Here is a 16780-nt window from a genome sequence, read left to right as displayed (position 1 = left end):
AAGAACTTACCCTTCTGTTGGTGTGATCACCAACTACTTTACACACATAAAGTAGTACATGATTATTTGAGAAGGGAGGGAGCACTGACAATTAAAAGGATTGTGAAAGGCTTCCCAAGGAGAGAATGTCTGAGTTTAACCTTGAATGAAGCTGAGGATGCTAAGAGGTAGAACTAAAGGGTGTGTAGCTAGCAGGCATGGCCCATGCAAAGGCAAGGAGGTGGGAAATACAAAGTTATGGAACAGCAAGTAGGAAAGTTTGGTTGGAACAGATAGTGTAGGAAGGCATGGAATTTGAAATTAGTCTGTTAAGGCAGGCTGGAGCCAGAAAATGAAGGGTTTAAAATATCAAAGAGACTGTTTGCATTTTCTCAGAGAAGAGATAGAGAGACACTTAAGATTTCTGATGGGGGTCGGACTTGTGCTTTAGTAAGGCAATTTTGGCAGTTGAGTAGAGGATGAGTTGGGGAAAGGAGGCACTGACTAGAAATAAGAGAATCAATTAGGAGGCTATTATAATTTAATAGTCCAGGTGAAAAATGAGGAGGATTTAAACAAAGGTGGTAGCCATGTGAAATCAGAGAATATGAGATATGTTGTAGAGGTACACAACAAATCTGATCATATGGCTGTAGGTGGGGGTGAAGGAGGAAAGAAGAGAAAAGTGCCTAGGACAGAGATTTATGGGTTATACAAGATTATGCATGGGACATGGATATGATCCAGCAAAGGATACTGAGGAGGAACAGTTAGATAGGTAGGAGAACCAGGACAAAGCAGTGTTACAAAAACCCTGGAAAGAGAGAGTATCCTGGCAGAAGGGTGGTCAACAGTGTCAAAAGTCACATTTTATCTCCCCCATTAGACTATGAGCTCCTTGAGAGCTGGGACTGATTTTTGCCTTTCTTTCTGTTCCAGTGCCTGGTAGGTGCTTCCTGACTTGACTTGACTTAATTAAGAGATAGTTGGTAACATTGGAGAGCACATTTTCAAGTCTGAGGTAAAATAAATACAAGGGACTAAGTAGTGACTCGGAGGTAAGGATGTAGAGACAAAACTGTAGGTTATTTTTTTGCCTAGCATGTTTGGAAAATGGACAAGACATGTAGGAGTGTGAAGAGGAGACAGGGTCAAGTTTTAACAATGGGGAATAGCTGAGCATGTTTGTAGGCAGCAGGAAAGGAAAGATTCAAGAAAGAGAGGAGGTCTGGCAGAAATTAGGTTTAGACCAATATCTCATACCATATACTACAATAAGTTCCAAGAGTATATGACTGAGATATAATAGGTCACGTCATAAACAAATGAGAGGAGCAAGCAAGAAATTATGGAAAGGGTAAGAGTTCATGGCTAACCAAGTGATAGAGAGATTCACACAACATAAAATGGACAATTTTGATTAGATAAAATTAAAAAGGTTGTACATGAACAAATCTAATGGAGTTAAGATTAGAAGGGAAATATAACTGGGGAAAATCTTTGTAGCAAGTTTATCTGATAAAGATCTTGTACATAAGATATATAAGGAAGATTCAAATATATAGAACTAAGAGCCATTTCCCAATAGATGAATGGTCAAGGAATAGGAACAGGCAGTTTTTCAAAAGAAAAAATTAAAATCATTAATAATTAAAGAAATGTAAATTAAAGCAACTCTGGAGTTCTCCCTCATACCCACTAGACTGGAAAAGATAACAAAAGAGGAAAAGGACAAATGTTGGAGGGGCTATGGGAAAACGTGCACATCAGTACACTGTTGGTGGAATTGTCAATTTGTCTAGACATTTTGGAAAGCAATTTGTAACTATAACCCAAAAGTTACAAAACTGCACACACACTTTGACCCAGCTATACCACTACTAGAGCTATACTCCAAAGAAATCAAAAAAAGAGGAAAAAGACCTACATGTACAAAAATATTTATAGCAGCTCTTTTTGTGCTGGCCAAAAACTGAAAGTCTGGGTAAAGTCCTCCTGTTGGGGAATGACTAAACAAAATATAGGATGTGAATATAATGGAATAATTATTGTGTCAATAAGGAATGACAAAATGGGCGGTTTCATAAGAAACTGGGAAGACTTTTATGTACTGAAGTAGAGTGAAGTGGGTAGAACTAGGAGAACATTCTCTACAAGAATAACAACATTATGTAGAAAAACAACTTTGAAAGACTAGATATGTGACCAGTGAAGTAATTATGAAGGGAAATGAATGAAATCCAAAAGCAATGAATTCCAAATAATGAAGTCCAATTGAAATGAAGTCCAAAAGAATGAAGGTGAAATATGACGCTTACCTCTTGCCAGAGAGGTTTTGTTGTTGTTCAGTCATTTCAGTTGTGTCCGACTCTTCATGACCCCATTTGGGATTTTCTTGGCAAAGATACTGAAGTGGTTTGCCATTTCCTTCTCCAGAGAGGTGATGAACTTAAAATTCAGAGACACGTATTTTCAGACATAACCAATGTGAGAATTTGTTTTGCCAGACTATTCCTGTATGTATCAAGGGCTTTATTTATTTTATTTTTAAAAAATCAGTGGAATAGGAGTTAGAGGGAAGGATAGATGAATAAAAGGAAAAACAAAAGATAAATAGACTTTGTCTCTTTCACTCATGACTTCAAAGTGTAAAGATGTCCTACAGAAACTCTGCTAAGGAGTGAGGCTTCAGGTCCAGCCCAAGCAAGTATTCATCAGTTTCTCACGGAAATAGTTCATCATCTGTGGGATGTGAGGAGGGAATGAAGCAATACAAAGGAATGTAGGCATTAAAATTGTCCCACCTACAATAAAAGAGAATGAGGCAGAGCTCCGAGCCAATTATTAAAGGGTCCATGGTCCCCTCTGATGAAGTGGACCTCAGATCTTCCTTATGATCTGAGATGCCCCCTTTTTCCAGGACCTTGTTTTTACAGGATTTACAGGATTTTTGATACCCTAATATGCAAAAGAGGCATAGTAAAATACAGAATCTCATTGGTTGATGGACTTTGCTCTTAAGGGCCAAAAATGACATATTAGTGGAGGGGTCTCAGGTTAGGCAAAGCATGGGGCATCTCCACTGACTAAGTGGTCATAAGATTGTCACTTGCTCTTGGACAGGAGAGAGAGGTCTGAAGTTACAAAAATAAGTTGGAGTACTTTCCATGTAATTGAGTCACTTCTATCACACTGGGCTTGATCACCATGACAAGGAAAAACAAGGGTGGAAGGCCTCTACTTAATCCCTATGATTAAGCAAGTGATTTTACAATCTGCAGCTCACAGTTCTGAAGTCTAATATACGGAATTTATAATCACTACCCCTATGGAATCATATCAAATTGATTACTATTGATTGGAATAGAGTAGGAGTCCAAATGAGTTATTTCTCACAGGAGCTCTAACCTATGGGGAAATGTGGGGGCAGTTGATTGTTTAGATGTAAATGTTATGCTTGCTCATTGGTTCAGCACAGATCTCTACGTTTTTAGCTGCATGTACAGCTCAAAATGGAATGATGTGACTGGGATAGTGAACCATAGGGAAGTCTGTATCCATCAGCATCTGTCTCATGAGTTTGACATTGTGCTGTCATGGATGGTGAAGGGCTTGTCCTTCAGCAGTCTTTAAGGTTTGGACAGATTGAAAAGCTCCAGCCAACTCAGAAGCATGGATGGGAAGGAAATTGTAAAAATAAAGCCAGCAACATAGGCTTATAGTGTTGTTCAGTTGTTTCAGATGTGTCTAACTCTTCATGACCCCATCCGAGGTTTTCTTGGTAAAGATACTGGAGTGGTTTGCCATTTCCTCCTCCAGCTCATTTTACAGATGAGGAGTTGAGGCAAACTGGGTTAGGTGACTTGCTCAGGGTCACACACATAGATGAGTCATCCAGATTACAAACCAAGCGCTCTATTCACTGCCATCTAGCTCCCATAGTGTTTATTAAAGGTCTTATGCTGACAATATAGCCACCAGTGCAACCAAAGACTTTGCCAAGTGTTCTAGTAATAATGTCCAGTTTGTGCATGACTCGATCCTGATCACTTTTCCTGCCATCTTGAGTTCCATATAGAGTTCCGCACCATGGACTTCATCTACCAAGATAATTTCCCAGTATTCATAGCCAAATCACTCAATTCTTCTACACAAGTGGATATATTGCTCCATCCATGGAGTGAACAGTTTCGAATGCAATGACCTTTAGGGACTAATGGGTCTGATTTCCTTAGCAGCTCTTTGAAATAGCTTACATATTATGATGAAATATTTATCTTGGCACTGCTGCTACAAATCCCTTGGATCATGGAGGCATGGTTCCCAGAATTAGAATAAATGTTGCAGATGGCATCATCTTAGACAAAGTGAAGTGAGTGCAGTCATCAGCAACAAAGCAAGATGAAAACAATAATGCTGCATCTTTCCTGTGTAGGTTGGCCAATTCTTTATCCAGATCAATGTGAAACTTGCTACTTCCAGAAATATTTCTAGTACTACCAGCACCAACACCATGTTGTTTTAATGTATCTGTGACCGCCCCTCCCCCACTGAAGGATGATGAGTCATCCTTAGGTATCAGTTACTACAATGAACTAAAAAGCTATCTGCTTTTTTAGTAACAAGAGAATCCATGAAGCCATCTGACACTGGGAAGATGTGTGCCCTCGAATTCACTGCTTTATACATTCAATACATTTGGTCTTTTTTTTTTTTCATCAATTTTTTTTCTCAAAGGAACAATCATCTTACTAGAAAATAGAAACAGATTTTTGGCAAGTTGTCCTAAAGGATGTGGGACACCCTTTCTTGTCTCTGATTTGGCAAGAAATCCTGAGAAATCTTTAGCAAACCATTCTAGTCTCTTCCAGTCTTGAGATTAATCACCTTGAGAATAATTGGAACTTGATCAACTTCTTTCCTCACAAGGAGGGATTTCCCACTTGAAATTCTTGAAGAAAACTGCTATTCCTTGGTCCTTCTGAGTTAGTAAGAAGGATATCCATAAGGAAATTTTGATCCACTGGTGGTCTACTGGACCACAGTTTTGAAAGTTTTATCATTCTTATTGGCTGAAGGTATTAATTTTCCTTGTTAGTAGGAAGCTGCTGAAGTAGACCAAAGCTTGAGAAGTAATTTTCATCATTTTGGCCAATTCTGTTTATAGAAGAGTATGATTTGCCAGCCTTTTGGAGAAACATTTGGGATATTCTCAACAGGAATGGGTATCATCAAACACTACTCTCAGTTAGTCAACAAGCACTTATTGAATTTAAAAATTTATTTAAATTTAATTTAAAAATAAAACAAGCAAATTTCTTGTAATAAATATATGCCTTGATCATGCAAAATGAATTCCCCCAATGGCTGTACACACACACATGCACGCACACACACACACACACACACACACACACACACACACAATGCAAATATATATGTTTTATTCTGTACCCTAAATCCATCATCCCCTTATAATGGAGATCACATTTCATCCTGGAATCATGAATGGTCATTAAATTGATTAGAGTACTTACAGTGTTCAAAGTTGTTTATTTTTACAGTGTTGTCATTGTATAATTTCATTCTCTGTCAGTTTATAAAAATCCTTAAAAGTGTTCATTTGTATGATATCGATGTTATAGGATATATTCTTCTGGTTCTGCTCACTTCTCTCTGCAACACTTCATATGAGTCTTTCCATGTCTTTTTTGGAATCATCCATTTCCTTACATCCTGTAGCATAGTAGAACTCCAACATATTCATATCCCACAACTTATTCAGGGGTTCCTCAATTTTCTTAGTTTCCAGGTTTTTGGGGTTTGTGTGTGTGTGTGTTTTCTTTTTGCCTCCACAGAAAAAGAGCTGCTATAAATGTTTGTACATAAAAGACCTTTTCCTCTTCATTTGATCTCTTTTAGGTACTAGCCTAGTGGGGGCCACCATCTTCAGAGCTGACTCCACTGACTGTCTCTTTCACTCCCTGCTGGATGTGATTTTTTTCCTGCTGGGCTAATAACACTGCTTTAAGATACCATTGCAATGATTAAAACAACTCTGGGGTACCACCTGACACCTATCAGATTGGCTAATATCACAAAAAAGGAAACTGTTGGACATTGGAGGGGAGCTATTTACCCAGTAAAAGACAACTACATCCAATAGGAGTGAGTGTGAGGGTTAATCTGTTAGAGTTTGATGCATGACATAGACTGTAGGGAGCAGAGATGCACATTGTGGGGACACAGACACAGAGAGGAGCAGCATTCCTGGCTAGAAGTAACTTCAAGGAGTGAGACTCCTGACATCGAAGAAAAATGCTTAGTTCAAACTCTGGTGTGTGGAATCAAGAGAAGCAGATCCAAGAAACACAACTTGTTTAGTGGAAATGCTACAACCAAGGCAGTTTAGCAGTAGAAGACCACTGAGAGAAGAGAATTGCCTTGGCCTCGTTCCAAATGTTACTGTACCTCACTAACATTGTACTCTTAAGTTTGTTCCCATTTTCCCCACAGGCACTATGTGCAATTATGGGACAACATGGCCCAGGTTTTGGAGATGGAGGAATTTTGTAGTTATTGTTCATAGCATGTCATTTTAGTAAATGTCTTTGCTTTGAGCTAATTGTGTCTATTGGCTGACTATTAAAGGTAATCTCTTTGATGCAGAATTGTGAGCTATATTTTAGGAGTATAGAAACTTTGAACCCTAGAACCTTCAAGAGAAGCCATCCATTGGCTAATCTAGCCCTTAATTTGGAGTGCAAGTTTGGTGGCCCAGGGAAGGTATTAAAATAATAAATCATTTAAAACAAAGAAAAATTAAATAGTATGTCATATCATTGGATGCAAAGAAAGACTTTAGTAAAATAATTTATTCATGTTAAATATAATAATATAAGAATAGTAGAACCTGTCTTTAATATGATAAAATATATTTAATATAACAAGACAACATAATATTCCACAGAGAAACATTAAAAGAATTCCTAAATCTAAAAGTTATAAACAATATTGCCTGTTCTAATCACATTCATATTTGTCATCCTCTTAGAATGTCATGAAAAAAGAAATAAAAGAAACAAACATTCCTTTAATTTAAGGAACAAAAATGAAGAAATAACACTATCTTTATAAATGACATAATTATAAATCTAGACGATATAATACACTCAACAACAGAAACTGAAATGATGTATGATTTTAGCAAAGTAGATAAAGGTAAGATAAACTCACAAAAATCTTCTGAGTTGCTATAACTACAACAAAAATCAAGAGTAACTGATAGAGAAATATCATTTACAACAGATAAGAAATTAATTATTTTTGCATTAATTTATCACCACATACAATCAATCAATAATCATTTATTAAGCACTTTCCTTGTGCCAGTTACACTGTTAGGTATACAAAGGAAAAAACAAAAATAGCTCCCACCCTCCAGGAACTTACATTCTAATAGGAGAGGCAACAAGTAAATAACTTTGTACATACAAAATACATATACAGGAGCTATCTCACTTTTTGTGTTTGTATGTCCATTGCTTAGCACAGTGCCTGGCTTAGTGTAATGGTTTTATAAATGTTTGTTCAGTTGTGTCTGATTCTTTGTGACCCCATTTGGGGTTTTCTTGGCAAAGATACTGGAGTGTTTGCCATTTCCTTCTTCAAATCATCTTACAGATGAGGAATTAAGGCAAACTGGGTTAAATGACATGCTCTGGGTCACACAGCTAATAAGTGGCTGAAGTCAGATTTGAACTCACAAAGATGAGTCTTCCTGCCTCCAGGCCTGGCATTCTATTCACTGTGCCACCTAGCTGCCCAATTTTTATAAATGAAGACTGAGAAATAGCCGTCTACATACAATCAGGGCCACCACTTCCTCTCCTCTCACTTTCTTCTAAATCCTCTCCAGTCTGGCTTCCAACGTCATCATTCAACTGAAATTACTTTCTGCAGAGCGATGGACATTTTTTAATTGTCATATCTAATGTCTTGTTCTCAACCCTGATCCTCCCTGTTCTCTCTGTCTCATTTAATACTTGTCATATCACCTTCTCCTCCTGTATATTCTTTCCTATCTTGGACAAGTCATTTATCCCCCCTTTTGCCTCAGTTTCTTCAACTGTAAAATGAAGATAATAATACCACCTACCTTATGAGTTGGTTGTGAGGATCAAATGAGATCATCTTTGCAAAAGTACTTAGCCCATAGTAAGTGCTATATAAATGCTTATTCCTTTACCCCCTTACCCTCCCTCACTATGAGTTTAATTATAATCTTTACCAGATGATTCTCAAATATATATCCAACCTTACTTAATCTTTCTCCTAAACTGATGTCCTATATCACCAACTGCCTTTTAGACATCTTGAAATTGAAGTCTTGTCGTCATTTCAAACTCAAAATGTCCAAAAAAGGAACTAGTTATCTTCTCCCTCTACCTCCATGATTTGAGCAATATCTTAACCCCTCCTAACCCCAAGCAATTTAGGCTAGTTTTAATTTGAAATCACTGATCCGAAGTCAACCTTAAGATTAGTTTGTCTCCAATAGAGAGAGGATATGATCACACAAAGGGAAGAAGTTATTGGACCCAAAATTAATGGATTTGAACATACAAATGTAAAAAGATTTGGACTGACAGAAAGTAATATCTCTAAAACAAATAAAAGATACAAATTGGGGAAAATATTTGCAATAAACATATCAGAGAAAAGTCTGCTATCTAGAATCAGTTTTTCAAAAACCTGTTCCCTCCCATAATATAGATTCCCAAAGGTAATCAGATACTCTTCTAATCAGAGAAATGTAAAAAAAAAAAGACAACTTTAAGAAACCACTTTTTTTCCCATTAAATTGGATAAATAGATAGATAGCTATAAGAAAATGATCAAAGTCAATGTCAATGGGGCTGAGGCAAAACAGTTGACATCATTTATATTGTTGGTGTCATAAAACTCATTATACCTTTTGGCTCAGCAATCTTTTTGCTAGAACTTTATGCTAATGCTATAAATATGTCAGAATATGGAAAAGAAAGGATTATTAAAAAAGGAAAAGATACCGTAATTCTAAAAATATTCAGTTGCTTCATTTGTAGTAGAAAAAATTCTTGAAACAACTTTTATAACAGAGGATTTGAAGAACAGCTGAATAAGTTAAATTGTAGTCAATTAACATAATGGAATATTATGGTGCCATAAAAATGTTAAATATGAAGAATACAAGGAGCTATGGAAAGACACAGATGCACTGATGTAAAACAAGATCAGACAAAGAATAAGGGACATATTGTCAACTCTATTTTTTAAAAAAAAGTGACATCAAAGGCATTCAGACAGGAACATAGATGGAACACAGAGGAAACATTTTGTTTGTTATTCAACTGTCTGATCATCTTTAATTACCTTACAACACATTATTTCTCCCCTTCCATATCGAATTATGGTAGAAATGATTCAGATTTGGGGATTAGAGATTCACCTTACATTTGGTTTAGTTGTTTTGTTAATTAGCACTTGTTACAAATATTGAAATTAATAATAATAACACTTAATTAAATAAAAAATAGCTGACATGTACATAGTGCCCTGCTGTTTGCAAAGTACTTATGTCATTCTCTTAATCAGGAAGCCCACCAATAAATATTTGTAGAATAGTAAGAGATAAAATTGGTATCACAGGAAGGAAATGATATTTTAAATGTTTTTTGGCTACATAGTGTTCACAATAGTTTTAAACCTTAAGAGTATGTAAAAATAAACCTGTTTCCTTTTAAATATGGCAAATCCATCATATTTCCTTTTTTGAAAAGCTAGTAGATTTTGAAAGCTAGAAAATATTTATAAGTACCTGGGAAACTCTTCCCCCCTCCCCAGGACATACATGGTCCCCAGAATAGCTACCTCAGGTTCAAGTCCTCTGTAGAATTTAAGTTCTTGGGATTAAGGATTTTTGGTTTCTGTCTTTTTATCTTCAAAGCCTAGCATAGTGCCTTGCTTAATAAATGTTGGTTGCATTAAATTGAGTTTTTTTTGAGGGAGTGTTTTGGGTGGATAAGCGGACTGAATTATTATAACAATGTAAGCTCCAAGTGGGGTGGGGCCCTTGAGAAACAAGGGCCATGAGTATATGTGAATATTTGAGTGCCTGCATGCTCTCAAGCCAAGGGACTCCACCACCAGCCAAAGCCTGGAAGCAGCAGCAGCAGCAGTCGCTTCAGCAACTTCATGGTGCCCTTTGGCAAAAACTGCCCCAACCCCCACACTGCACTCTTTTTAGCTCATTTCTGTATCAGTCTCTCTCTCTTTCTCTCTTTCTTTTTCCGGATTCAAAAAGAAAAAGTCAGAAATAAGATCTGAAAATAGATATATGCACTATAGAAAATTATTATTAATAACAAACCTTCTCTCTCACATTGGCTCTATCTTCCACCCAGCCTTTGCTGGTTAAAAAAAAAAAAGTCCCCTCTCCCCATTGGGTTTTACTTTTTCTGTCTTTCTATCCTATTTCAAGTAGTCATAGTAGGACAAACTCATGGTTGGTGGCCATCTAGGTCTAGTCGGCTTTGTCCTTTCTTTAGACTGGGAGTGACAAAGATGGGATACGTCTTTACCTGAAGGGTTGTGAATAGTGTACCCCAAAAGAATGATCTATGTCAGAGTTCCCTGTCAGAGATGATATAACAGGGGCAGCCATAGAACTGGAAAACATCTTTCCTTCACGGTAAATAGTTACCTTGACTGAGGTTGTATACCCAGTTCAAGGAAGGAAGAAGGCCATTTTAGAGACAAGGTGTCTGGTACCATCAAGCTGGCATCATTCTCCAGTGGCAGTGGCAGGTTTACAAGGAAATCTAACATTACTGCTTCTGAGGGGCAGAGGAAGTTGTCAGGGTTGTGGTAAACTTGCCCTACTGGGTCCTTGGCCCACACATATGCTTCATATGACTTTGCATTCATGTTACTATACTATATATTATTATATACTACTGTATAATGTATATACTATACTATATACTATTACAATATTATATATTATAGCCATAATCACCAAAAGTCATGTGTGACTGAAAATTCTTAACAGGCACATTACTGGTCTTTTATAGCTCTGAGCCCTTCCCATTAGACTTCACACAAAGAGACATGTAGATATGAATATAAGAAATATAAGAACCCATAGATGACTAACTTTAGCTCGTGAATGGATATCATGCCTACTTAAGAGGCAGGCAGGTAGGTGGTGCAGTGGATAGCACACCGGGCCTGGAGTCAGGAAGACCTGAATTCAAGTCTAGCCTTAGATAACTAGTAAAGCTGTGTGACTATGGATGAGTTACTTTACCTCTGTCTGCCTCTGTTTCCTCAACTGTAAAATGGGGGTAATAATAGTACCTATCTCTCAAAGTTGTTGTAAGGATTAAATGATAATATTTGTAAAGCACTTAGCACAGTGACTGACACATAGTAGGTGCTTAATAAACGCTTATTTTCTTCCTTCTTAAAGGGGAAAAGGGTATACATAGTACTGGAAGAATAATTCTAGTAGTTCTGGTTAAGATTGAGTAGTACTGGGCCTGCCTATAGAGGTGATTGATTCATGGGGAGGCCAAATTCAATTTTTTACAATGGTACATCTGCTTGCCATTTGGACCCATAGGTATACTGAACTTGAAAAATAATGTCCTGTGTTAATACTTACCAGACAGTTGAAAATATTCTTGGTTCTTAGATGCTTATGATTGGTGTGAACAATGACTGAGTAGACCTCTGAGAAGGTTGCTCTACCGCTCCACAAATACAATACTCCTCTCCAAAATGGTTTTCCCATAAAAGTAGTTTGAGCCACTAGCAGATCCTTTTTCTACTTTGTATAACTCTCTGTGTCTGCCCACTTCGGGGAGAAGTATGCAGGCCTAGGGCATGGAGGATGATGGGGTAACCTGTGAGAGGATGACCTTCCTGGGAGTACTGGACGCCTTGTTCTCCGTGATGGAGAGTGGATTCTATGGACTTGGTAACAATAAGAGATGACAATGAGGTGAAGACTTTCTTTAGGTGGTTACCAGAGGAATGTGGATGGGTCCCTACAGGAATGGAGATCTTCTACCTTCAGGGAAGGCTGGAAGCAGCTTCTCTGTAATCACACCGACTCTCTACCTTGAGGAAGACCTCCGCCTGAAGCATCCCTTCCCACTGAATGTCAGAGGAGAGAGAAACGACCTCAAATTTAGTTTCATGGAGTAAGGCAGGGTGGCCTGTGATGGGATGGTTTCTCAATTCAGAGCTGAGCAGCTTAGTAGATTGATCACGATTCACAATTGATCACGATTCACAATAGTACTCCAGTGAAAACTGGATATGGTTGGTGGTTGCTAAAGATGTACATAGTAATGGTATCCCCCAAGCTGTATCCACCCCCACTTCTCTCACTCCTCAGCTCTCTAGAGCACAGGAGCTGTCATATGATTAGTCAGATAATGAATTGGCTAAGGGGATGTATACATTGTTTGGCAATCAGCCCTCTGATTACCCCTGAATAGCTTACTTACTAGACATCTGTGCTCTCTCCTAAGCCCACATGTGACTGAGCTGACTCCCAGAGTCAAGAGAGACTTACAGTGGAATATGCCTAGAAATTACCAAAATAGGAAACACTGCTTGTCTTTACTCTTTGAGTTCCTGTGCTGTGCTTGGATTCTTCCTTCCTCCTCTTTCATGATGCCCAATTTATAGGATTTGATAATTCACTCTTAATGGTCATGGGATTTATTGAAACAATTAGGTAGCATATAAACCCCAAACAAAGTATAAAAAGATTTTCAAATGGCAGGTAACAGGGTCTGTTGTAGCTCAGATCTACTTTCTTGCCCCCTGCCCCTACCACTCTTTTTAACTGGTAAAAATGGAGGATAAAACAAACCACTGGGTAAATTTTTTTAATGAGTGCCTTGAGAGGATTAGGGGAGAGGAAAGTACTGGAATTGGGCTCCACTTGACATTACCACAAAGGCTGTGTTATCATGACCAATTAATCCTAAATCCTAGCTCCGTGTTGGCTTCTTCCTCTCTGCCCTATCAGATTTACAAGTAGGGCCCTGGAGCACTCCCAGAATGATTCTGCATTCTTATCTCACTCCTTTCTCTGCTGTACCAGTTGTGTTGGGGTATAGAGCATCTCCTGGGTTCAGAACTTGGAAGGAAATTTTAGAATGGAGTTTAGACTAAGATCTTTCTTCCCAAAACTCATTATCAGAACTCTAAGGAAACCAGAAACTGAGGACTTGGGAAATGTATATCCCCACAAATTTCCTAGCTTACTCAAAGCCTTTCTAAGCTTTTACCTTAATCACTTCCAGGACGTCTTGTAAAACAGAGTTAAACTTTCATACTCAATGGACCTATGAGCTCATCAAAGTAGATTCTCCCTTCTCTGGACTAGTTATCCAAGCCTTCCAATCTTACAAGAATATTACTCATGTCCTTCTGTAAATCCTCCATAGAAGATTCAACATATTGACATCTTCCCCTAGATCTTTTCATATTGTAGATATACTTGTGCAACATTAAGTTTAACCATATGTTATTCCTTGTTCTCAGTCTATAAGTATTATTATCCTCATTTTACAGATGAGGAAATTGAGACCCAGAGAGGTTAAATGACTGGCCCATAATCACATAAGTAGTAAATAGCAGAGGTGAGATTTGAACCCAGGTCTTCCAACTTTGATTCTAGTGTTCTATTATACCAATAATTCTCAAACCTTTTGGTCTCAGGACCCTTTTACACTCTTAAAAATGATTAAAGACTCCATCCCCCTCATCTTTTTTGAGAATTAGTATGTTATGCCATGCTGCATCTTTCTAGAAGGCTCATAGCTATATAAATCAGGGCAGAGCGTGGCAAAGTGATTGCAGACATGAGTCTGTGAGATCAGAATGCTCCTTGTATTGATAGCTCATATACAGCCCGGTGCAAAAAGAGGCATGAAAGGAATGTGTTTGTAGAAGGGGTTGTGCCAGTGCACCACACTTAAAAGATTAAATTTCATACATCACTATGACATGCAAATCCCCATGAGCAGAAACACCAAAGCTTTAACCATCACTTCATGCTGAAAGGGTTAGTACAGAGACCAGAAGAGCATCCAAGAAATGGTTTACATTAGGAAGCTCAGAGATGGCATTCTAGACAGTTAAAACGTATAAAATGGGTTTATCAAAACCCCTTTATTTCACCTGATATTGCCAGTTGATATCAGCAGTAGGGATAGAAGTGGAAACAGTTCTAGGAATCTAGTCTTAATGATATTAAAGAAATGTTTTTATTAATACTTTAAAGATTTCTAATTTTATTAGTGGGGAAATAATAACAAAAATAGTATAAGGGTAGAGTTCCACCCCCCCAATTAATGTAATTATAACATATTAAGCCTAAGGGTGGTCAAATATGATGAAGTTTTAAATATATAAAGAAAAGATTTTTACCCTATGATCTCTTGACAAAGTATAAACTCTTCCTTAATTGGATCAAAAGGAGTACAATGTGACTGGTTAACCAAATAAGTTAACCCTGCCCCTGGGGGCTTTAAATAGTGGAGGAATTTCAGCAGTCCATCTTGAAGTAGAAAAGTGGTGGAGGACTCTAGACCCTGGAGGGCCTTGAGGAGATAGAACCTTACACCTGGGGTGGGAATGGGGAAGGGGAGGAGGAGAAATGAGCCCGGTGGGATTGTGACACTCTTCTGCCTGGTCACCAGAGAGAACTGACCAGTGGCAAACAATGTAATCAGAGAATGCTGAGGACAAACAGATCAACATAGATATAGCTGGATACAGAAAGATAGCCACAGACAGAAGGAAGCAGCTTCAAGGGGTATGACTTCTTGTACCAGAGAGAATGCTGGCTATGGAATCCAAAAAGGACTTCTAGTGACAAGGAGTTGAGAGTTACCTGTATACCTTATGTGCTCCCTACATGTGTATCTCATTACATTGTATTCAAAGTTTGAGCCTCCTTTCTTCAGGGACCTTGGGTATGCAAGGAGAGAGTACACTCAGGTTTAGGAAGAGTGTTTTATACCAACTCTCCTTACTATACAGCCCTAGTAAACACTCTTTTCTAAAAGCTAATTGAAGTTTGACTGTTCCTGGGAAGCATACCGGTGTGGGTTTACAACCAACAGGAATAGAAATCCAGTGACTCTCAGGACTATGGGGAAAGAGGGTAGCAACCATTACTCTGTTGACCCCAGCTGAGGAATGCAAGCTCCAACTTGAGAGAGTGACCTCAGAGAAGGTGCTACAATAGCAATAATAAGTATTATAATTATAACAAATTGATATTTTATAATGTTTTAAGGTTTGCAAAGTACCATACATTTATTATCTCAATTCCCTTTACCAATACCAGTTGGTTTTTTTAGTTGCATGTCCAGTTTGTTGATCTGTTCTTTCTCTTTTGTGGATGAAAGTATTTGAGGATATATATTTCCCTCAAGGACTGCTTTGGCTTCATCCCACAAATTCTGGTATATTGTCTCCTTATTAACATTTTCTTTGATGAAATGATTTATTATTTCTATCATTTGGGTTTTTTTTACTAACTAATTCCTTAGGATTCTTATTTAGTTTCCAATTAATTTTAATTGTTTCTTCAGTGACCCTTCATTGAAAAATTTTTTTTATTACGTTATGGTCATATTCCTGCTTTTCTGCATTTCTTTGTGAGGTTTTAATGCATTAATAGATAATCATGTACAAATAAGCTATGTATTCCCCTTTGTATTCCCATTCAATACTCACCAGAGATCTTCACATTTTCTAACATTCTATTCGTATCCTTTACTTCTTTCTCTTTTTTTTTTGGTTAAATTTGTCTAGGTCTGTAGAGGGTACATTGAGTCATCCTACTATTATAATTTTATTATCAATTTCTCCCTGTAATTCAATTAATTTTTCCTTTAATTATTGGATGCTCTGCCTTTCAAAGCATATACATTAGAGGCATATTATTAGATTCTGCTCTGTAATCAATTTTGCTATCATCCTCCATTTTATGAATGAGTTCATTCCATTCAGAGTTATGATAGTTAATTGTACATTTTCCTCCATCCTATTCTTTCATGCTTTTCCCTCTCTTTGTCTTCTCCTTCCCTCCATATGCACTTTACATCACTTACAGATATTCTGATTGACTATTTCCTGTCCACTTAGTGAGTGGTGATGAAAGGCTCGTTAATTGTCTACTGAGCCTTAACTTAGTGTGCTATCTTTTCAGTAAATATTACTTTGTAAAAGTTAATTGATGTTAATTGGTTAATTGATATTAGTAAGATATTAATTGGTTTACTGATACTAGGTAATACACCAGTGAAGACTTATTCAAGGACCCAATATACTCATGTGAAGGGGGAGAGTCAGTCAGAGCCTGTACCACATAACAATTATCCTTATTTTTACATACACAATACAGCATTTCATTTTCTTTTTATTTAAAAATTATTTATTACAAATTAAGATCATTAAACCACTTGGAATTTATTGTAGAATATGAGATGTATTTAGTATGAAATATGACTCTAACACCTTTTATATTCTTCTTCTTACCCATTATCCACTTACAATCTTATTTTATGACTCTGCTAAAGCCAAATAATCAATGCACTTCCATAGTGCAGCAAATCTCTAGAGATTGCAAAACTTGTCCCCTTGTCCCTGACACCATCAATTATCCCATCTCTCTCTTGCATCTTCTTCTCTCTCTCTCTCTCTCTCTCTCTCTCTCTCTCTCTCT

At 37.4% G+C, this 16780-nt stretch overlaps 1 pseudogene; it reads right to left on the bottom strand.

Moving 5' to 3' along the window:
• Positions 1-3417: 3417 nt before the first annotated feature.
• Positions 3418-10217, bottom strand: LOC110206764 (5-aminolevulinate synthase, non-specific, mitochondrial-like; annotated as a pseudogene).
• Between the last annotated feature and the right edge of the window lie 6563 nt (positions 10218-16780).

The sequence above is a fragment of the Phascolarctos cinereus genome, unplaced genomic scaffold (assembly GCF_003287225.1).
Source record: "Phascolarctos cinereus isolate Bilbo 61053 unplaced genomic scaffold, phaCin_HiC Scaffold_5;HRSCAF=322, whole genome shotgun sequence".
Taxonomy (NCBI): domain Eukaryota; kingdom Metazoa; phylum Chordata; class Mammalia; order Diprotodontia; family Phascolarctidae; genus Phascolarctos; species Phascolarctos cinereus.
The sequence above is the reverse complement of the archived record's forward strand: the minus strand, read 5'-3'. Positions and strand labels throughout refer to the sequence as shown.